This window comes from Tursiops truncatus, chromosome 15, assembly GCF_011762595.2.
Source record: "Tursiops truncatus isolate mTurTru1 chromosome 15, mTurTru1.mat.Y, whole genome shotgun sequence".
Classification (NCBI taxonomy): domain Eukaryota; kingdom Metazoa; phylum Chordata; class Mammalia; order Artiodactyla; family Delphinidae; genus Tursiops; species Tursiops truncatus.
In genome coordinates this window covers 13176332-13198912 of record NC_047048.1, presented here as the reverse complement: position 1 = coordinate 13198912, position 22581 = coordinate 13176332, and the positions used below count along the sequence as shown (strand labels likewise).

General features: G+C 45.6%; 1 protein-coding gene across 3 annotated transcripts in view; it reads right to left on the bottom strand.

The window, feature by feature from the left end:
* Positions 1-22581, bottom strand: part of GALNT17 (polypeptide N-acetylgalactosaminyltransferase 17) — a 443347-nt gene that overhangs the window by 314912 nt on the left and 105854 nt on the right. The gene's annotated exons all lie outside the window — the stretch shown is intronic.

The following is a 22581-nucleotide window of genomic DNA, read 5'->3' as shown; positions in this document are numbered from 1 at the left end:
AATTAGATGGTGGTGATGGTTACACCACATTGTGAAAATACTAAAATCCACTGAATTGTACACTTTAAAATGATGAATTTTATGTTATGTGAATTTTATCAAAATAAAAACATAACATTTTGAAAAAGGAAATTAAAAAACTAAGAGAAGAAAAGAAACACTTAACTACTGAGAAATACATATAAGGGTATCTCTATATTTACATGTAAAATTAAATAAGTAAATATATGTAAAGGCAAAAAAAACCCCAGAATATTCAAAACTCAATCATTTCCTCATTAAATATGCCCAATAATGATAATTAGGCACAAAATAAGATCGCAAAGAAAAAGACGTGTGGCCCAATGATGAACACACAGGGAGGAGGTGGCCTAAACAAACATTCCGGGTTCCCACTTATCTGTTTGATCCAGGACTCCTGACTTCTTATCAGTGGACCTCAGTTTCCCCATATGTAAAATGGGCACACTGAACTATGTCGTTTATTGTCTTTCCAACTATAGGAACCAAATCATGCTTTGGCATTCATTTAATCATTTAAAGAAAAATCTGATGAAACGCTAGCCTCATCAATAGAAATATATCCAGAACCAACACGTTCCCAGGGTCAGTGGACTCCCCTCTCCTGCACCCTACAGCAGGATGGTTAGGGTTAGGGTTAGGGTGACAATGCATGTCACCCTAACCCAGTTCTGAAATCGTGGGAGCCTCGGAATTTCCAGGTGAATGCGTGCATCAAAGCAGAACCATAGTCAAAAAACTGTCCAAAAAGCAGGGCCACGGTGCTGCCACTGGGCCCGTGAGCCCGTGGCGGGACCATCTGGGGAGAGTCAGGTGCTTACATACCTGCGTGTCTGAGCTCTGCTTCTGAAATCAAAGGAGCACAAAAACGATTTCCACAATGATCCAGCCAGCTCAGGGCTTACAGTCGGGAAAATAGACCCTGATAGGATGTCAGAACAATGCCAGGAAGTAAAAGGGTATCAGGAGTCAGAGAAATAAGGACAGTGAAAGCCCCACCTCCTATCTGGATGTGAGACAAGAGGCAGGAACACTCTTCTTGATCAAGTAGAGGACAGTGTAGCAAAATGGCCTTAAAGGTCACCTCTAGGAGACCATTTCTCCTCGACAAATGAGGAAACGGAGGCTCGGGAAGGTTGAAGACAAGAACTTACGGCCAGCTTGTGCCAGAGCCAGCACAGTCACAGGCCTGTGGATTGGTGCCCAGTGGTCCCTGATCACACCTAGATACCTCCTGCTCCAAATGCTCCTCCTGACAGGCAGATGGAAAAAACCCTGGCAAGCTCAGAGCTGGCTTCCTTATTTGCAAACAGGAATAATACTGGCCCTGTCTAGCTCACAGGGCTGGAGTGGAGATGAAATAAAATCAAGCACTGTGAACCCTTGCGAACTGTAAACCACGACACAGATGTAAGGATATGTAATTATCATCTGGGCAAGGATTCTTAACGCCTATTTCAAGGGAAAAAAATTTTTTTGAATATTTAAAGGTCTATTAGAAAAGAGAAAACACCAGGATGTGCTATCCCAGGTCCCTCACCCAGGGGATTTAGTAAATATTCACATTCAGAAGTAATCAACGAGTGCAGAGTTGGATTTCCCATGAAGCTTTTGCTTCGGGGCCCCTCGCTTACATGGGCCCCTTGCAAGGCCTTTCTGAAAGGGCCCCAGCAGTGTGTGCCCATGGTCTGATGTTTCTAGAACATTTGCAAAAGCAAGATACTTTTGTTGCAATCAGCTAAGATGACTGTGTCTTGTCCCTCCAGTTTGCCCTCTGTCACAGTTCTGGTGGTGGGGCAATTTGAGGGAGGGGCATTTCATTAGAATTTGGCTTTGGAAAATTTAGGCTAAGAATACATTTGGTTTAGCGTCAGTGGAATACGTCTACAATGGTTCCCAGTCTCCCCGATATTGTTATGCTGCCCTGGAATAGCAACAGCTTCCAAGAACACTCATGATGTGATCAATTCAAAGTACATTTAATACAAGTGACCACAAAAAATCATGAAATGCCTTGTAGTCTTAAAAGCCCACACAGCAAACGGACAGAAGTCACCCTAAATTTGACGGCCGTTTAATAAATGTGCCTGACATGACCAATGTTGATTGTGAAGCTAAACTTCATTTTCTAAAGTATCAACTCTTAAAAAAAAGTATCAATCAACCATCCTGAAAGAAAGAGCAAATGCCTTTCTAGTCTCTCAACAGAAAAGGATATTCCTAATTGCTGTCATATGAAGTCAGTCAAATAACACGTAGTCCAAAAATATAAGAAAAAAAAGATTATAAAGGTATGTAGGGTAGCTAATAAAAACATTATTTTCCTGGAATCTGTGATATTGATGATTTTGTCAGCTTTTTTAACTTGGCATTTTTTTTTTTACAATTTTTCTCATTCTAGATAAATATTTATTTTGCACCTAATTCTGTATTTCTAATTTTACATTCTTTTCCTTAAAGAGGGAGCCAAAATTGTATAAGCTTCAAGCCCCAATAAACCCTGAATCCCAAGCCCCCTAATTGAGTGTTCTAACATTTTTCATTTCCATCAGTTTCAGTCACTCATGAAAAACAGCTCAGAATTTCCTTTCAAAAAACATATGCGCTGATTTTAAAGCTTCTCTACCAAAGGACAAAAAGAAAATGGATTTGAGAAGCAGTGGGTAGCACAGTTACACAGAAGAGAGAGAATCTTCTAACCATGAAAACTCACAGAACTCTTCGTCTAGACCTCTAAGAAACCGCTTTGTCTGGAATAGATGGGAAGAAGCTCTTACCCAAGTACACATCAATACTAACTCCCTGAAAGGCGAGCGTGACTTTATTAAGCTTGATGAAGAGCTTTTTTTTTTTTTTTTTTAGCAAACGGACTTATATGTATGTACCATATATGAGAATAACTTGAAAGTAGCTTATGGTACAATAAAATTAATATAATTAATCCATGACAAAAACTGGAATCACAGTTTTAAGGGGGAGGAAGAGAACGAATGAGTCCTGGGAACCACATGGCTGAGATCCATCAGCGCTGCTCTTCCCACCTGGGCTCTGGGAGGGCTCTTCCAGCTAATGCCACCCCCCGCCTGTGTGTCCTGGTCACACTCAGAGCCCCTCCTGCCGTCACTCCTTTCTGAACCTCACCCCCACCCTGCCCAGTGCCCCTCCCTCCTGGCAAGCCGCTCTCCCTCCAGCAAACCCTCCCCAAGCGGCCTCGAAGACCCCGCCCCACAGCAGGTTAGAATCCATGTGGCTTCAGCCTCTTTGCAGCGAACCCACCCCCCAACCTCATTTGCTGTCCCTGAAACCTGACCCTCCCCAAAGATGCAGACACCTCTTCCCTTTTAAGTGGACTTATCACCCAAACCCGGAGTCCATATGGGACATTCTCCCCAACCCACAACCTATTTGCAAGCATTCCTCCCCTCCTCTGCCCTTTTGCAAGGTTTTCCTTTGGGTGTATAAACATGCTCCAAGCTCTCCAGTCTGGCTGAGGCTCTTCCTTCCATCCATCCACCCATCCATCCATCCATCCATCCATTGCACATGGAAAGAGCGTCCGCCATATGCCTGACACAGCACTAGATGCTGGACCTATCATGAGAACCAAGAACACCACCCTTTCCTTTCCCTTCTCCCTAGTGCTGCTCTTCCCCACACTCTGCTGAGACCCTGATCTCTCCCGGCAGGCTCAAAGGTCCCCACGTGGCTGTGTCTCAAACCCCAAACGTTTGCTAAACTGAACTGAAAATAAAGTAGCCCACGTTGGTCCCACTCTCGTGGTTGGGAGTTGCAAGCGTGCCAATCGTCACTGGAGTGAACAAGCTTTTGCCTGAGCTTGAGTTCGTATAAGAAAGCATCCCACTGAATGAGTCTGGGATTTCATTAGACGGCCTGAACCACGTGGATGCCTCTGGGGTATGTCCCCATGAAAGCAAGGTTCAGCGAAGACCCAGGAGCCCGAGGAAGGGGGCCTTCTCACTCATCACCAAGGGAAGCTTGGAGAACCTTGAGAAAGAAACAGTTAATACATCAGGGTTAACATATAGGGTCCTGTAACCCAGACCCTAGTAGGGATGACAAGAAATCAGGTTTGTTCCAGAACAGAACTGGTTCTGGTAGGTGACCCATCTTCATCCCAGGAGGCTAACCTGAAATCTATGGGTCACTTTTTTTTTTTAATTCCAAATGAAGTTTCAAAACATCGACTAGAAAATCATAAATTGTTCCCACATGGGGAAGTGGTGAGGTCAAAATGGATTTTTCTGATATCAGAAAAAATATATAATTTTCTCACAAATTCAAAACCGCAGACACCATCCCTAGCAGAAGGAAACAGTGGCGCCCTGACACTGCAGCTGACTTTGGAAAGGGCTCAACTCCGGGATGTGATCACAAAGGGAAAAGTGAGAGATGGCAGAAGATCACAAACAAAAGAACTAATGCATTTCTACACTGATGCTCATTAGAACTCAGCTGAGAAGCTGCCTCCCGGATCCTGTCACTTCCTGGGCTGTCACAGCACATGGGACCCAAATCCTATCAAAGTTGCAGCAGCGTGTCTGAAATTACTTTCTCCGGCCCATGCATCTGCGTGTGGACATTTGCTGATTCCAGGAAAAGGACTATTTTCCTGTCTGCACTGGAGCTGGAGGTCAAGGGAGCCAATTCCTTCGAGCTCAACGGCATTCTCTCCTTCCTCGGCAAGATGGACCCGCGCTGGAGCTCTGCGATGGCGGCCTCTGTTCCAACAGCAAGAAGGCCATCGGGATTGCCTCTACCTGTGCATTCACCACCTGCACACTCTGGGGCTGAGGGCAGGAGAGGGAATCCGCCAGAACTTAGAGTCGAGGGTGGATTTCTGCTGAAGTTAACTCTTGACGATGGCTAGGCAGGCCTTGAAACTTAACTGGCTGACTTTTATACGTATCAAGGCTAAAGCATCCTGCTGGTCCGTCTAAGAACTAATCCTCCATTTTCGGCTGGGCTCTTGCCAGCCCTCTGCTGTGGACTATTTGTGTGCCCCCCCCCAAATTCATATGTGGAAGCCTGAAGGTGAAGGTACTCAGAGGTGCAGTCTTTGGGAGGTTAAAAGGTCATGAGGGTGGAACCCCATGACGGGATTAGCGTTCTTGGAAGAAGAGGAAGAGAGCTATCCCTCTCTCTCTGCTCTCTGCCATGTGAGGACACAGTGAGAAGGCAGAGGTCTGAACCAGGAAGTGGGCCCTTCCCAGAACTCGACCATACGAGCGCCCTGATCTCAGACTTCTCAGCCTCCAGATCGTGAGAAACAAACGTCTATTGTTCGAGCCCCCAGTCTCTTGTGATCTTTGTTACAGCCGCCCAAGCTGACTGAGACAGCCTCCACCTGGATGCAGTCTTAGCTCAGACAGTGCCTAGAGTAGATGCCTGAACTTCCCACTAGAACTCAACCCTGTGCGATAACATGGTATTTATTTCAACTGGGCCTCCTTCCAGGTTCTCCTATTTCTGAGCGCTCCTCAGACCTGCACCCTGGGCATTCCCAACAGCTGGTCCTGTGGTTCCTGCTTTTCCTTCTCTTTATGATTCCTGGGCTGAAGCCATCTACTCTCCTGGAGAGACCACCACCACCTCTGGGCATCTGTGCAGCACCCCAACCCCCTGTTTGTGGGAACAGAACTCCTCGTCTGTGTGTGAACCCCACCCCGTGTGGACCCGGGTGATTCTACTCCGCTACGGCACAAGCAGGCATGGGATCGAGACGAGGCCACTCACAAACCCTAGGCCCTTGTGATGTGTTCAGAGACAGGCACATGCCTCAAACCAGACCAGAGACTTTCCTAAGATGTCTCTGATGGAACTTTCCAGGAAGAGCTTCTTTCTCCAGCTACCATCTTAGCTATCAGATGAGAAAGCCTGTCTACAAGAGAGACGGGGGGGCAGGGTCTTGAAGACACCATTGAAACCTCCCATATTCCCAGTTACAGGAGCGAATAAATCCCTATCTCCTCCTTTTCATGCGTAGATAAGGATAGATTGGTTTTCCGTCCTTTGGAACAAGACCGTCTTGGTAACTAGATATTCCTGCCTCGGTGTCTTCATCCTGATCTCTTTCACTTCTGCTCCCATCTGCTGCCTTGCTCTCCTGGTGGAAGTGGGAAGTAGAGGCAGCTGTCATACCGACTTCATTCCGCTGCGCCACCAATGGGCCACGTGACCATGGGGAGGTTCCTTAACATCTCAGCTTCCAGTGTGGTAAAATGCAGATAATCCCACCTACCTCACTGGGTAACCATGAAGACAAAGGAACACAGGGAAGTGGGGGCAGCGTCCTTGTATCCTCTGGGGGTCTGGACCCCATTCCCTCCCTCTCTTACTCCTCTCTCATACAAAGGCAAAAAAAACCCACCTCCCAATGGGGTAGAAAATGCTATAGTCTCTCCACCTGAACAAAATATGCTTAAAACTATACAACCCAGACCCATTAAAATCATGCCCCAAGATATACTGACTGAACACACATAGAAAGAAAGAACTCCAGGCTGTTATCAAAGAGGACTGAGAAATAAAAGTCATTAAATGGGCCAGACAACTATTTAGTTCTGATAAAAGGTAAAATCCCCGATGAAGACATGACTGTGAAGAAAGCTTACACGCCAAACACTCTAAAGAACGTTAGCAAAGCCGAATACCACCGCACTGGTGCAATTTTCTCCTGCTCCCAGACCACCTTCCCCCCGTTCCTCCAGGTGTGGGTGCCCCTCCGAGGAAATCTCTCCACGTTAGATGCCAGCCTGTATAAGGCAGCGGAGAAGACTCGGCTCTGAACGAACAGTCAGACCTGTTGCAGGGGTTAAATGGTGTCCTCCAAAAATTCATGTCCACCGGAACCTTAGAATATGACCTTACTTGGAAATAGGATCTCTGCAGTTGCACTTAAGTTCAGATGAGGTCAAACTGGGTTAGGATGGGCCCTAAACCCAATGACGGGTGTCCTTATAAGAAGAGGACACACAGAGGGAAGAGGCCACATGTAAAGATGGAGGCAGAGACTGGAGTGATGCAGTTACAAGGCAAGGAACACCACGGCTTCTGGTACAACTAAGAAGCTAGAAGAGGCAAGGAAGGATTCTTCCCTAGAGCTTTCAGAGGAAGCACGGCCCTGCGGACACCTTGATGATTTCAGACTTCTAGGCTCCGGAAATCTAGAATAAATGTTCGTTGGTGTAAGCCATCCAGTTTGTGGTTATTTGTCACACGAGTCCTGGGGAACAGATACAGGGGTGCAGGTGACCTGGAGTCAGTCGCTTAACCTCTCTGAGACTCAGTTTCCTCCTCTGTGAACAGAAATACTAATAACAGGACTGACTCATAGGGTTGTCACGAGGATTAAGTAAAAGCATGACGAGATGGTTAATTTTATGTGTCCACGTGACCGGCCATAGGATGCCCAGATTCAATATTATTTCTGGGTGTGTCTGTGAGGTTGTTTCCAGGTGAGATTAGCATCTGAATCAGTGGACTCAGTAAGGTAGATTCCACCCTCCCCAGTGTGGGTGGGCATCACCCAAGCCATTAAGGGCCTTAGCAGAATAAAAGGCAGAGGAAGGAGAAAGTCACCCCCCACCTCCAGCTTTTATTTCTGCCTCACAGCTTGAGCTGGGACATCCCACCTCATCTTCTCCTGCCCTCCTACTGGGATTGACACCATCAGCTGCTCTCCTCTTTCCATGTCTTTGGATTCAGACTGAATTACACCACTGGTTTTCCTGGGTCTCAAGCCAATTCCTGTGATAAATCTCTTCTCTCTGTCTCTCTCTCTATATATATATATACATACAATAAGTAATAATAGTAAAAACTTATTAGTTAATAATAAAGTACAATTATTATTGCATATATAAGGTAATAACTAATTTATATTATAGTTTTAATATTTATATAATAATTACATATTATACATTATATAATTATTACATATATTACATCATTACTTGTATATAAATTGTATTATTGTTAATTATTATATATTAGTATATCTGTTATAATATAGAATATAATCTACAAATAATATATTAAATGGCATAAACAATATACAACAATAATATATAATAAATAACATTTTATATTATATATAATTATTATCATTATTACTTATAGATGTATCCCTCATCCTCCCTCCCTCCCCTGGGCACACCTCAAAAGTTAAGATGAGCTGCCTGGCTTGACTTTTAAGTATCATCAGAGAAAAGTCAGGAAAAAATACCCAAATATCTTAGGCTCCAAACACAAGCTCTGTTCACAAATTAATTTTTCAAACTAAAAAGAAGCAAATGCATTTCAAGTTTCCTTCCCTTTCGTGTAACTGAGATGCTTTCCTTCGGGGGAAGAAACTGGGCATAAAAGCAACATGCAAATAAATGAAAACCAAGACCCCAGATGGAGACTGGGATAGAAACACCGCACTCATCATTAGTCCTGAAAGGAGAAAACTCTCTCCCCTCCTCGGACAGCTGTTTTCTTCCTTCCTTCCTTCCTTTCTTTCCTTTTGTCTCCTTTCTTTCTTACTTTCTTCCTCCTTCCTTCCTTTCTTTTCTCTCTCTCTCTCTTCAGCTTTACTGAAGTATAATTGATATACAAAAACTGCACATACTTTAATGTGTACAATTTGATGAGTTAGGACACATGCATACACTTGTGAAACCATTACCACAATCAAGGTAATAAACCTATGTTTCCTTATGCCCCCTTGTTTTTTCTTTTTGGGGGGAGGGTGGCAGTAAAAGGAACATCTAATATGAGATCTACTCTCTTAGCACATTTTTTTAAGCGCACAGTACAGTATTGCTAACGACAGGCACTACGTTGTACAGCAGATCTCTAGAACTTACTCATCCTGCATAATCAAAATTTTATACCCACTGAACAACAAGCTCCCCTCCCCCAATCCCTTGGCAACCACCATTTTACTCTCCTCATCTATGAGCTTGATGCGGTGGTTTAAATAGCTCATATAACTGCGATCATGCAGTATCTGTCCTTCTGTGACAACCAATTTCACCAACAAAATCTCCTCCACGTTCATCCGTGTTGTCACATATGGCAGAATTTCCTTCTTAAAGGCTGGATAAAATTCCACTGTTTTATATACCACATTTTATCTATTCACCTGTTGATAGACATTTAGGTTGTTTCCACCTCCTGGCTATTGTGAATAATGCTACAATGAACATGGGAGTACAGATATACCTTCAATATCCTGATTTCAATTCTTTTGGATAAATACCCAGAAGGTGGATTGATAGATCATATTGGTAGTTCTAGTGTTAATTTTTTGAGGAATCTCTATACTGTTTTCCATAGAGACTGCACCATTTTACATCCCAGCAGAAGTGAATAAGAGTTCCAATTTCTCTATCTATCTCTTCACCAACACTTGTCTTTTGGTTTTCTGGGGGGGGTTTTTTGTTGTTTTTTTTTTTGATAATAGCCATCTTAACAAATGTGAGGTGATATCTCACTTGATTTTCATTTCCCTGATGATTAGTGATGTTGAGCACTTTTCCATACATGTGTTGGCCATTTGTGTACCTTCTTTGGAGAAATGCTTATTCAAGTTTTTGCCCGTATTTTAATCAGATTATTTTAGTTTTTTGCTCTTGAGTTGTAGGAGTTCGTTACATATTTTGAATATTAAACCCTTGTCAGATACATGGTTTGCAAGTATTTTCTCCCATTCTGTAAGCTGCCTTTTCATTCTGTGATTGTTTCCTTTGCTGTGCAGAAACTTTTTAGTTTCAGGTATTTTTGCTTTTGTTGCTTGTGCTTTTGGTGTCACATCCAAGAAATCACTGCCAACACCAATGTCAAGAAGATTTTCTGCTATGTTTTCTTCTAGGAGTTTTATAGTTTCAGGTCCTATATTTAAGTCTTTAATACATTTTGGGTTGATTTTTTCATGTGATGTAAGATAATGGTGCAATTTCATTCTTCTACATGTGGATACACAGTTTTCCCAGTGCCATTTATTGAAAAAACTATCCTCTCGTCATTGTGTGTTCTTGGCACCCTTGTCAGAGATCAGTTGACTGTATGTGTGAGGGTTTATTTCTGGGCTCTCTGTTCTGTTCCATTTGTCTACATGTCTGTCTTTACGCATGTACCGTACTGTTTTAGTTACTGTAGCTTTGTAATATTTTCAAAATCAGGAAGTGGGATGCCTCTACTTTGTTTAGCTGTCTACTTTCTAATGGCTTTTGTCAGTGCTTCCAGGTCACCAAAGAAATACACAAACTGTGATGCAAACCCCACCTCTTTACATCTGTGAAGTGCCCGGATTTGCACACTTGCTGTCCCTCAGAATACTCACTCATCCTCCCACCCAGTCATTCCACAGACATTTACGGGGACACCTATCATGAGCTGGCCACTGTTCGAAGGTGCTGTGAGATGGCAGCAAACAAAACAGATAACGTCTCTGCCTACATGGTACTGATATTCTGCTGGGCAGGAGACACAAGAGACAAGTAAACACTATAATAACACATGATGAACTTAAGTGCAGGAAGTAATAAGTGCTGTGAAGAAAATGAAATAACCAAGTGCACAGGGGTGACAGGAGCTGGTGGGTGTGGACTCCAGGAAAGGTGGTCCATCTCACCTTTGTTTCTACCTCTCCATAGTTAAGACCCAAGTTCTCCTAGGGCTCCACGAGTCAAGACAAAGCACTGCCCCAACTTACCCAAGGGAAATCTATAAGCTGGGCAAGAAGAGAATGAAGCAGCCCACGCCTGAGAAAGAGGGCGTTCCCTAACCTAACCCTGTAAAAGCAGCCTGCTTCCTTCCTCTCCTGGCCGCACCTTCACACAAAGTCACCACCATAGAGCTGGCAGCATTATCTGCCCCCCTTCCTCAACCCACAGACCGCCTGAAATGTTACCTCCCTCAGAGTGCCCTTCCTGGAGCTGCAGGTGGCAGAGCCCATACCCGTGCCAGGCGCTGGGCTAAGTGTTCACACCTGGGCCACAGCAATCCACAAACAGCCCCAGACTCAGTGGTCTCACACCTGAGTGGGCACCGGCATCACCTGCGGAGCTGGGCAAACACAGGGCAATCGCTGCGCCAACCCCAGAGCTTCTGGTTCTGGGGTCTGGGGCGATGCCCAGGAATCTGCATTTCCAACAAGTTGATGCTGCCGTTGCAGATCGGGGGACCCCCCCCCAACTCTGAGAAACTGAGGGGGGAAACTGAGGCTCTGTAAACTAAACCATTTGCCACGATGGCAGGAGGCAAACACATTACTCCTACGTTCGTTTTACGGGGCCTCCCTGCACTGAAAACACACAGCAGTCAGCTCAGGGACCTGACTCCTGAGACAGGCCCTCACAGCCTGCGTTGGCACCCCCTGTGGAGACCAGGGACCAGAGGGCAGGGGTCATGATCTGCTCAGCTTTGGATAACCAGGGCCAAGGCTGGTCCCCATCACAGCACTACCTCAATAACCACGTTGTCAATCAGATAACTAACTTCTTCTTCAAGGACTTCTTGTCCTCATTTGAAATGCGAATCAGAAGAAAGCCCCGAGTTTTCCTGTCCACCCAGTTCCTGCAGCATCCGCAGGCCCAGTGCACCCACGCAAAGACACCAGAGCACAGAGCACGGACGTAAGGGAGTTTCCCATCAGACCACTGAAACCAGCCAGGTGGCATCGTCGAGTGTACTTTAACCTATTATCGTGTGCACTGACGTCAAGCGCAATGCTCTCGACAAATGTCTTACGAGGGGATCTCTGGGAAAATTAAACACGTTGACAGTGGATCTCTGAGAGAAGCAGAATGTCCCTTGAAATGAGTGGTGGGCAGGAGTCAGCGCTGCCACAGCCAGCTGTTAAACATGCAGAAGCTTTGCCAGCCAGCTGTCGGCCGCTAGAGGCTTGAAATAGACCACGGTGCGAAGATCTGCATCAAGGCCCCCACCTAACCACCATCACGTACCCTCTCCCCTCTTCCTGATGAGAGAGTCTGTTTGCCAGCACAGCATTGCTTGGCAGCAACATGAGTATTCTCAAATGTGGTGCTTGCTGGGCTTAGAAGCCAGACGCTTTCTGAGGGTGGATGTCTCAAAAATGAATCTTTGGAATTAAAACGGAGGTCATTGGAAACCTATGATTCTCTCTCTCTCTTTCACACACACACACACACACACACATTATCTCATTAGAGAAAATTGTTTAGAAATGCCACTGTTTTATTTGACCGTCAGTAACAATCAAACTTTTCATAGCTGATCAAAAGAATGCTCAACCAAAGGCTCTTTATTCTGCCCCCTTTTTCTACTTCCCTGAAAGAAATATTTGTTGTCTGCAAAGTCCCTTAGAAGAACGAAGCTCCTAAGAAAGTTTGCCCCATACCAACCCTGAACACAATATTCTGGTAGATACAGGCTAGAACCCATAGACCACAAATGGGAATATCTCACTGTCCCCCTTCATCCAATCTTTGCTGACTTTGCTAACAGAGAAAGGGCGTAGAGCATGAATAATTCAAATCCCCAGACAACCCAAGAAACTATATTTGAGCCAAACTTTCAACTACAGCCAACTACAGGGAGAAAATAATCCAGCCGACATTTCTCGATCTTCCATTTCTCCCGTCTGAACCAACTGAGGATGACACTGAGCAGTCAAACAAATGGCCCAAGAGGGAAAAGAAAGAATCCACAAACTACATAAACTGTTCCTTTTATGAGCAAGAGTTGACAGTATTTGAAATCAGAGCAAGGTCTCCAATAACATTTCAGAGGACTAGTATCTGGGAAGCGAGGTGAGTGATTACAAGAAGTCGCCTATGCCTAAAGTGAATTTTATATTAAAAATCACAATGGAACATGCAGCTTCTACTCCAAGCAGTCTGCGTGACATTTCCATGGAATTATATGTCTACAAAATGGTTAAAAATAACAAAGCAGATGAAAAACAGTCTCATCGACCTTCACTGCTAATAACAATAATGCTTTACTTCAATCCTGAGGTTTTAGCCAACAGCAATAAAAATGGCTTGAAAGCAATAAAAATAATCATGCTCTCCTTTCTTCTTTGGACTGCACGTTTCCGTTTTCAAAGCTCTTCTTCACTCTCTATAGGGTGGGCAAGGAGCCACGACTATCTCCATTTCACAGAAGAGGACATGCAGGCTTTACATGATCTGCGGGGGTTACAGGCATCATAAGTAGCAGAAAGGGAATGTGGTCCCAGACTTCCGAGAGTATGTTCTTCCCACCGTGCCACAGGGGCCCTCATCAGCCCTGTACGCCACGCCTGCCTCACCAAGCGTTCCATGGCAAAGTCTCCCACCAAGTGGCACAAAGTACACCCATTCCCAGGGAAGCCTGTAGTCAAGTTCCTGAAGTGTGAGCTGAAGGCCTTCAGGAGAAAGAGGCTCATGGGGGCAACAACTGAAGCCAGCTTTTTAACAGTGCATCCCTGCCCTTCCACATATAAGAATTTGCGTGACGTCTACACACATCATAGAATGACTAAAAGGATTCCTGATAATAACAAGTGCTGGCAAGGATACGGAGCAACTAGAACTCTGATACGTTGCTGCTGAGCATGCAAACACGCACCACATGGCGTAGCAATCCCACTCCTGGGGGTCCACCCAAAAGAAACAAAAACACATGTTCACACAAAGACTGTCTATGAACATTTAATAGCAACTTTATTCGTGATTGCCCTAAACTGGGAACAACCCAAATATCCATTCATACATTGAAAAACTACTCAGCACTGAGAAGGAATGAACTTCTGATAGATGCAACGACACAGATGAATCTCTAAAGCACTATACTGAGTGAAAGAAGCCAGACCCCAAAGGCTACATGCTGTATGGTCCCATCTGTAGGACATTCTAGGAAAGAAAATCATACAAGCAGGGAGCAGATCAATGGCTGCCTGAGGATGGGATTGAGGACTGACTATGAAAGGGCACATGGGAAGCTTTGAGGGCGATGGAACTGCTCTGTATCTCAACTGAGGTGAGAGACACATGGCCACATACATTGTCAAAAGGCATGGAACCTACAAAGGTGAATTCTATTACATGCAAATTTGACTTCAATAAATTTCATTTAAACAGAAAAACCTGAATGAGGGCCAGAGGTTTTTAAATTCACTCCCATGAGATCAGATTCCTTCGAAAACTGCTTCTGGCACTTTAGCAAAGCCTGCTTCCCAGACACGAGGTATCTGAGAGCAAATGAGGTTGGATATGGGGTGGGATGAACAGGAACTGGGCACAGTCTGCCTCCAGCTGACAGTGACCCTTTGGGAGCCCCAGTTCCCACTCTGAGCATCGCCACCCTCACAGGCAGAGCAAGAAAGATGCCGGGGCTGTGCCCACTGAAATCTAAGGGGTGGCCATTTCTTACATTATAGGACCTGGGACGGGGATCTGGGATCAGAGTGTATGGTTTTTGCTGTAACTGTGGGGTTTTTTAAAGGAAAAGTGCAGCACCCTTAGGCAGAAAATACTGAAAGGAAATGAACTGGCAGCAAATTGTTATTCTCAGCTTCTCTAACACATGTGAATGAGCGAGTCTTTAAAAGCTTCTGTCAGCTCGCTTTGGAAATGAAATTTGATATTATTAAGACTATCCAATGTGAAATAATTATATAAGTATAAATGGAAGATTCATTTAAAGGGTCAGGATGAAATCCCTGGAAGACGCCTTCCTGGTCCTTTTCTTTTCCTTTTTTTGGTCTGACTAAATAAGGTCAGATAAGATGAGGACAAAACTAAGTCAGCATGCAGAATTTAAATTACTTGAATTACTTTTTTTTTTTTTTTCCTGCAGCTGAACTTCAGAATGTGGGAGGGGAAATGAACAGCTTAAACCAAAGCTAAGCCCTTCTGTTCTGTATCAAACGGCAATTACTCTTCAACTGTTTTTTTTTTAATCCATCCTCTCAGCAAACATCCACCACCTCAAACAGATTTGCTAAAAGAGGCAGAAGAGCATGAGGGCTTAGAGCACAGCTTATAAACTGAGAATTGCTGAGGCTGAGTGAGTGTATGTCGAGTCCATTACATTGTTCTCTCTACTTTCTGTTTGTAAAATTCCATATTAAAAAATTGACAGACAGAGATGATGGGGATGGGGGCGGGGGAAGACTGGAAAAGGGCAGAGAGAGAGAGAGAGAGAAAGAAAGAGAATGGTCCAGGGAGCCAGAAGGCCTAGGCACAGCTCTCTGCTCCTCCACACTTGCTGTGTGCCCTTAGGCAAGTTTCTTAACCTCTCTGTGCTTCAGTTTCTTCTTTGTAAAATAGGGCTTATAACAGGACCAACTCGCACGGTTGTTGTGAGGATTAAATGAGTTTAAAGCACATTTATTACATGTGTGGAGCAGCAGAGAGACATTGAAAAGCACCTGCCATATGCTATTATATAGAAACGTAATATATACAAATACACACACACGCATGCACACGTATTTCTAAAGCCTCTAAGTCAGTACAAAGCAGTTCACAGATGATATTAAATCTCTGATCCTGAGTTGATACCCTGCATTGTGCTCCTGTCAGGTTTTGTAACAAATTTATTGAGCTGAACTCCATGGAGTAAAAAGGCAAACGGCTCCGTTTTTCTTCCATTGCTGCCCCAGCTGCGCTCTACCATCTCCCTCGTTTGCCTGACGATGATCTCGGACAGACCCCTCAGCCTCCCACTCAACGTTCAGTTACAAGAACAAAATCCGTTAGGAAATTAATATTCAGTTTTAGGATTTAAGTGGTGCTGTGCAGCCCACAGTGAACCCTTCAATTGACGTCCAGTTCCCAGCTTCGTCCCTCCCCTCAGCTTTGGGTTGAGGGCCACAGGCAAGTGGACCACTGGCCGGTCCTCCACACATCCTTCTCCTCCCACCTGCTTCCTGGCTCCTCCGAGACCAAGGCAGAGGCAGAACGGATCAGACGAAGCAAGAGAAGCAAAATCTTGCCTTTTAAAGGCTTTGCTGCTACTGTCCGGCGTTACCTCCTGGCAGGTGATCAAAGGTGGTCTCTCCTACGGGACACATCTGAGGTCCAGGCCCTGCCGTGAGGCCCTCCATACTACAGGGCTCCCTGATATGGGGATGAGCTCTTCTAGGAATTTTATTGGACCTGACCTTGGCAGTCTCAGCGCCCATGTCTGCTCCACAGCAGACCCCCTTCCCAGCCTGCCCCTTGCCCACTCCAGGCCTCCAGGGGTCCACAGGAGACTCCCACCTGTTCGCCATGTAGGTAGGGGGAGACAGTGAAGGGCGCTCACCCTGCTGCCCACTGGCCTCCTGACTTTAGAATTCCCCCATGTCCATGTAGGTCCCCCCAATCCAAGGAACTCATGTCAATTTCTTCCACATTCCAGAGGCTCCCAAGAACATCCTCATCAAACTCTGCTTCCTGGTCTAAAGACAGGCCTATGAGAGCTGTAGCTCAGCGAGCACCCAGCCAGGGAGGGAGACGCCAGTCTCCTCTTCAGGAAGGCACCCTCGATCTCTTCGTGTGTTCTGCTTAGATCTCCCCATTTAACCTGGGGGGAATCACTCCTACTGGGAAGGAAACGGAAACATCCTATCTCTCCCGCAACTATCTCCTCCATGAACTCCTGAACGCATCTTGTTTTTATAGAGGAGAGGTCGTTGAGGTGCTGGACCAATCTTGCCATCTTTGGAGAGCTCCTCCCCTAAGGGCTCCATCCTCGCTATGAATAATGGAAAATTCTCCCGCATTGCTCTCAGCTTGAGGGCAGAAACCAGAATTCCCAAGCAAAAGGAGAAGTTCCCTTCAACATCCCACTCCTTGCTTTTAAATAAAGGAAACTACTATTCTCCATGTCTTTAAGGAATAAGCAGGATGAAAGAGACTGAGAAAGAGCCAGAACACACAGGAGACAGAGAGCTTCAAAAACCCATCAGCAAATGAACAGAACAGATATTTACTGAATCAGATGCAAGAAATAGCATCTCAAGGGAGAGCACATTTCTGGAAACATGCAGGCGAGTAGCCTTGAAAATTACCTTCTCATATTTCCAGCTGAATTATCCCTCCTTGATAAATGATTTCCAAGTCCTTTCCAGCTATTAGGTTTATTTACACCCATTTTAAAGGCTACGTGACATTCTGGAAGATACACGACTCCCTGAAGGGGCGAAAACTAAAATATTCGTAACTGTGGAGATCAAGGTTAATAACTCAGACCCCTTCATCATTCCAGGAAGGCGTGAGAGTGAGAAAGGGGTCTTAGCAACAGCGATCTCCTGGTTGCCGGCTTCAGGGCTGCCCAAGGGCGTCCAAATCTCTACATACAAAAAGAGGAACTCAACAGACCGGAACCAGAGCCTGCTACGCAGCCAACACCTTCCCAGGTGCTCCAGAAACTTGCAGCCTAACACATGAGACAGGCAAGTAAACACGTTGTCGGCTAACGGGAAGCAGGGAGCTTTGGGAACCCGAGGACAGCACTACACCTGCCAGGGAAGGATTCCTGAAAATTCTAAAGACCAGAGAAGTGAGGCAGGCAAGGAGATGGAAGGACCTGTCCTTCTTCTCTTGATTAACAAGACCATTAAGAATGACACCATTTTAGGGCTTCCCTGGTGGCGCAGTGGTTGAGAGTCCGTCTGCCAATGCAGGGGACGCGGGTTCATGCCCCGGTCTGGGAAGATCCCACATGCCGCGGAGCGGCTTGGCCTGTGAGCCGTGGCCGCTGGGCCTGCGCGTCCGGAGCCTGTGCTCCACAGTGGGAGAGGCCACAACAGTGAGAGGCCTGCGTACCTCAAAAAAAAAAAAAAAAGAATGACACCATTTGATAACTTACCTATGAAACAAACAGACTCAGAGACCTAGAGAACAGACTTGTGGTTGCCAAGGGGAAGGGGGGAGGGGGAGGGATGGAGTAGGAGTTGGGGGTTAGCAGATGCACACTGCTATGTAGAGAAAGGATAAACAAGGTCCTACTGTAGAGCACAGGGAACTATAGTCAATATCCTGTGATAAACCATAATGGAAAATAATATAAAAAAGAACGTATATATGTGTATATCTGAATCACTTTGCTGTACAGCAGAAATTAACACAACAGTGTAAATCAACTATACTTCAATTTTTAAAAAGCAAAAGCGCAAAAAAAGAACGACACCATTTTAAACCTCAGGGTTATCCTCCATGTTTCCTATGCCTTCATCGTCCACTACTGAATTCTCACCAATTTTTTCCTCTCAATTCAAGCCACCATCTCCTCTCCACCCACAAGGACACCCTCTGGGTCCAGGCCCTCCTCAACCCTTACGTGCCCTTGGGGACCAGCAGAGCTTGGATTTCTCTCCCCTTGTCCAGGTAACTTAGAATTCCTCAGATGCCTTGTGATAGGCTGAGTAATGGCTCCCAAAGGGTATCCACATCCCAATTCCCAGAACCTGTGAATGTTACCTTCTGTGGCAAAAGGAGCTTTGAAGGTGTAAGTTAAGGATCTTGAGGTGGAGAGATTATCCTGGCTTGTCTGGCTGAGTCCCCTGTAATCACAAGGGTCCTTATAAAAGGAACGCAGGAGAATCAAAGTCAGAGAAGGCCAGGTGACCACAAAAGCAGAGACTGGAGCGACGCAGCTATAGCCAAGGAAAGCTAGCAGCCTCTAGAAGCTGGTACAGCCCAGGAACTGATTCGATTCTCCTTGAGAGCTTCTAGAAGGAATGTAGCCATGACAACACACTGATTTTAGTCTTATAAGGCTCATTTCCGACTTCTGACCTCAATAATTGTAAAATAGTACATTTGGCTTGTTTTAAGTCACTTAAGTTTGCAGTCATTTGTTACAGAAGAAATATGAAACTAATATTGTACGTGCCCTCATTTCTTAAAAGATAAATATCAAACCCCCAGCAGATGGAGGTGGTGCTAACCTACCTCTTCCACGTCAGCTCCCACCACGTCTCCACCCGCAGACATTACGCTTCAAGCTACACTTAACTCCTTAACTCTTCCCCAAAGAGGCTGGATCGTTTCCAGCCCCATGGCCTTTGCACCTACTGCCTTCTCAGATGACAGCACCCTGAGCCCTCCTCTCTGCCAGGAAAAATCTCTGCTCATCAGTCCCTCTCCAGGTGTGAGGGTGCTACCTTTGTCCAACCTTCTCCCTCCCTGTACAAAGTTAGTCACTCTGTACTCTATCATCACACGGAATTCCCCACCAAGAATTTCTTCAGAAATATTACATTTTTACAGTAACCATTTACGTGACTGTCTGTCTTCATCACCTCTGTAATCCCAGGGATGTACCTGCCCAGGTAAGACCAGAACAGAGAGGAACCCTAACAACACTGGGAGAATGACTGACTACAAGGCTAGATACAGGTTATTCCCTTCTGTTTTGCCAACAAAGAGGGCCTACGAGAAAGGAAGCATTTCTCGAATGCTCAGACCCTGAAGAGTGGGTCAGAGAGAGGGAAGAAGCCAGGATTTGAAACGCCAGTCACCCCAGCAAGCTAACCCTGATGGGCCCCCATCAGTCCCACAGTCAAAATATTCAAAAAGCTTGGAAGGCCTACTGGGTACCATTGACAGGGCTGCATTTGTTAGATCAGTGCTTCTCAAAGTGCAGTCCCCAAGGCCAGCAGCATCCACATAACCTGATCCTATGGACTGGACGTTTGCATCCCCCTAGAATTCGTATGTTGAAGCCCTAATCCCCAATGTGATGGTATCTGGAGATGGGCCTTTGTTGTCATCAATATCATCCCCAATTAGGTCATGAGGGCAGAGCCCCTGTGAATGGGATTAGTGCCCTTCTAAGAAGAGGCCAGAGAGCCCGCTTCCTCTCTTTCCACCAAATGAGGACACAATCAGAAGTCAGCAGTCTGCAGCAAAGAAGAGGACTCTCACGAGAACCCAACCATGCTGGCGTCCTGGTCTTGGATTTCCAGCCTCCAGAACCGTGGGAAACACATTCCTGTCGTTTATAAGGCACCCAGTCTACGGCACTTCGTTAGAGCAGCCCAAACTGACTAAGGTACCTGGGAACACACTAGAAATGCAAATTCCCAGGCCCCACCCGCTCCTACAAACTGAAACATCAGAGACTCTGCGGGGGAAGCCCAGCAATCCGCTTTCACCAGAACTCTGCATGTTCTGAGGCCCACTGAAGTTTCAGAACCACTTTTTCAGAGGCAAGAGAAACCCAAGGAAGCTCTAAAGGCAAACTCCAGAAAGTGGCAGAGGTCTCGGCCCCTGGATTAGTTTATGCTGGGGCTGCCATAACAAAGGACCACAAACTGGGTGGCTCAAAAAACAGAAACTTAGGATTTCGTGGTTCTGGAGGCTGGAAGTCCACGATCAAGGTGTCGGCAGGACTGGTGTCTTCTGAGGCCTCTCTCCTCGGCTTGCAGATGGCCTTCCTCTCCTGTGTCCCTACATCGTCTTCCTTTGTACAATTTCCTCTTCTCATAAGGACACTAGCCACACTAGATTAGGGCCCATCCCAAAGACCTGATTATAACTTAATGACCTCCCCTTACCTCCAAATATGGTTATATTCTGAGGTACAGGGGGTTAGGACTTTAACATATTCATTTGGGCGAACACAATTCACATATTATTTCCCAAGAATTCAAATCATGCCATGTGAAAACCTGCAATTTGCCTGCAGTGAGAAGTGACATGTGCATAAGGGACCAACAGAGCAATTAATCCTGAAGAGTGAGGACACTCTTCTTCTTCACCACCATCAACTGTAAAAGGCAGTGCTTCCTGGCTCTATGTCAGGGGTTAAGGGGTGCCCAAGACATTAATCCTGTCAGTGCTGAAGGCTCCTGGAATGAGGGCCAGGGCCATCACCTCCAGTCCCCACCAAGTGTGTCACGCTTTTACTCCCGTGTTCTGTACAAATGTCATCATTTTCCATGGAGTGGTGATTTTAAAAAGGTAAGATAACAAGAGTCACCACCGAAGAGATTATTGAGAGGAATGCGGAAGCTACATGCACAAAACACCTGGCACGGAGGCCACACCTACACAGGAGGACGCCCAACCAGTGTTCATTATGGTTGTCGCCATCATTAACATCATCACTGTCGTCATCATCAACACTGTAATCTTTATCATCAGCGGCATCAACTCTGTATCATTATCACCATCATCATCATCAACATCACCATCATCATCATCAACATAATCATCATCATCAATATCATCATCAATATCAACATCATCATCACCATCATCATCATCATCACCATCATCATCATCATCATCAACATCATCATCATCAACATCATCATCATCAACATCATCATCATCAATATCATCAGCTGCAGCAGAAATATCATTATTGTCATCATCAATATTGTTATCACTGTCATCATCAACATGATCGTTATCATCATCACCATCAACATCATAGCTAAGAGCATCAGGGTGAGCTCCTTGCCAAGTCACATCAAGAACTTGAGGCACATGAAGCCAATCTTCTAGGGGCTCCATACCAAGGCTCCAAGAAGTCAAATCACTTCCTCAAGATACACAGGCTGCAGGTTGGGGAACTGCAAGCTGCTCTGCTCAATGCCTTTATGGAACAGGAGACAAGGGGTCCTGCCAGGTGGAATCCAGAATGTATCTTAAGCTGTGATTCTCTGACCTGACTGCACGTTGGAACCACCCAGACAGCTTTAAAACCCTCTGGTGCTGGGCCCCACCCAGGGTTCTGATCTAACCGGTCTGCGTGCAGCCTGGGCACTGGGATTTTTCAACTGTCCCCAAGTGATTCCAAAGTGCAGACAAGACTGAGAGCCCTGCTTCAAAGCCAGCAGCCCACCTGGGAGGGGGTACTTTCTGTGACAATCAATAGGATGGTGTAAGACATTGTCTCTATGCGTTGAAATCTAACAATTGTGTCTTAATCCTTCTGGAATCAAACGAGCTTAAGAGATGAAAAAGAAAATAATCTAAATAGCACCCCAAGGAGAAAAAATCCTGGGGAACGATGAGGTATGGCATGAAAGGGGAGGAATTGAGCATTTCTAGGAAACTGGGTCCCAGGAAAGCAAATGCCTTCGCTAAAAATACTTTCCCCAATTTCTTTTGGCAAATGGCTCCCACACACTGAAATAATGAAGACAAAGGCTGGGTGTCAGTCAGCCACCCTCTCAGCTTCTCATGTCTTCACAGAGCCAGGCCTCTCCTGGGAGCCAGGGGAGAACGGCAGAATTACAGCAACATCAAGAGATTTGTAGAATCCCCAGACTGGAAGAGACATTGCAAATCATCTGCTGGGATCTCCCACCCAGAAGAGGAAGCTCCTTGACAGTACTCCTGCTGCTGTCTTTGCCTCTCAGCCGGAGAGTCTTACTGTTTCTAGACAGCCCAGCGCAATCTGAGACAGCCCCAGCAGTTAGGGGGAGATCAGCCTCACTGCAACATCCACCTACTGCCCCCAAGGCCAGCCCAGGCGAATCCTTCTCCTACATGAAATTCCCACAAATATCCAATGACAGTGAGCCCCCCACCTCACAAGCTGCCCTGGTGTCTTCTCTGCTCCCTTTTTCTTTTTCGCAGG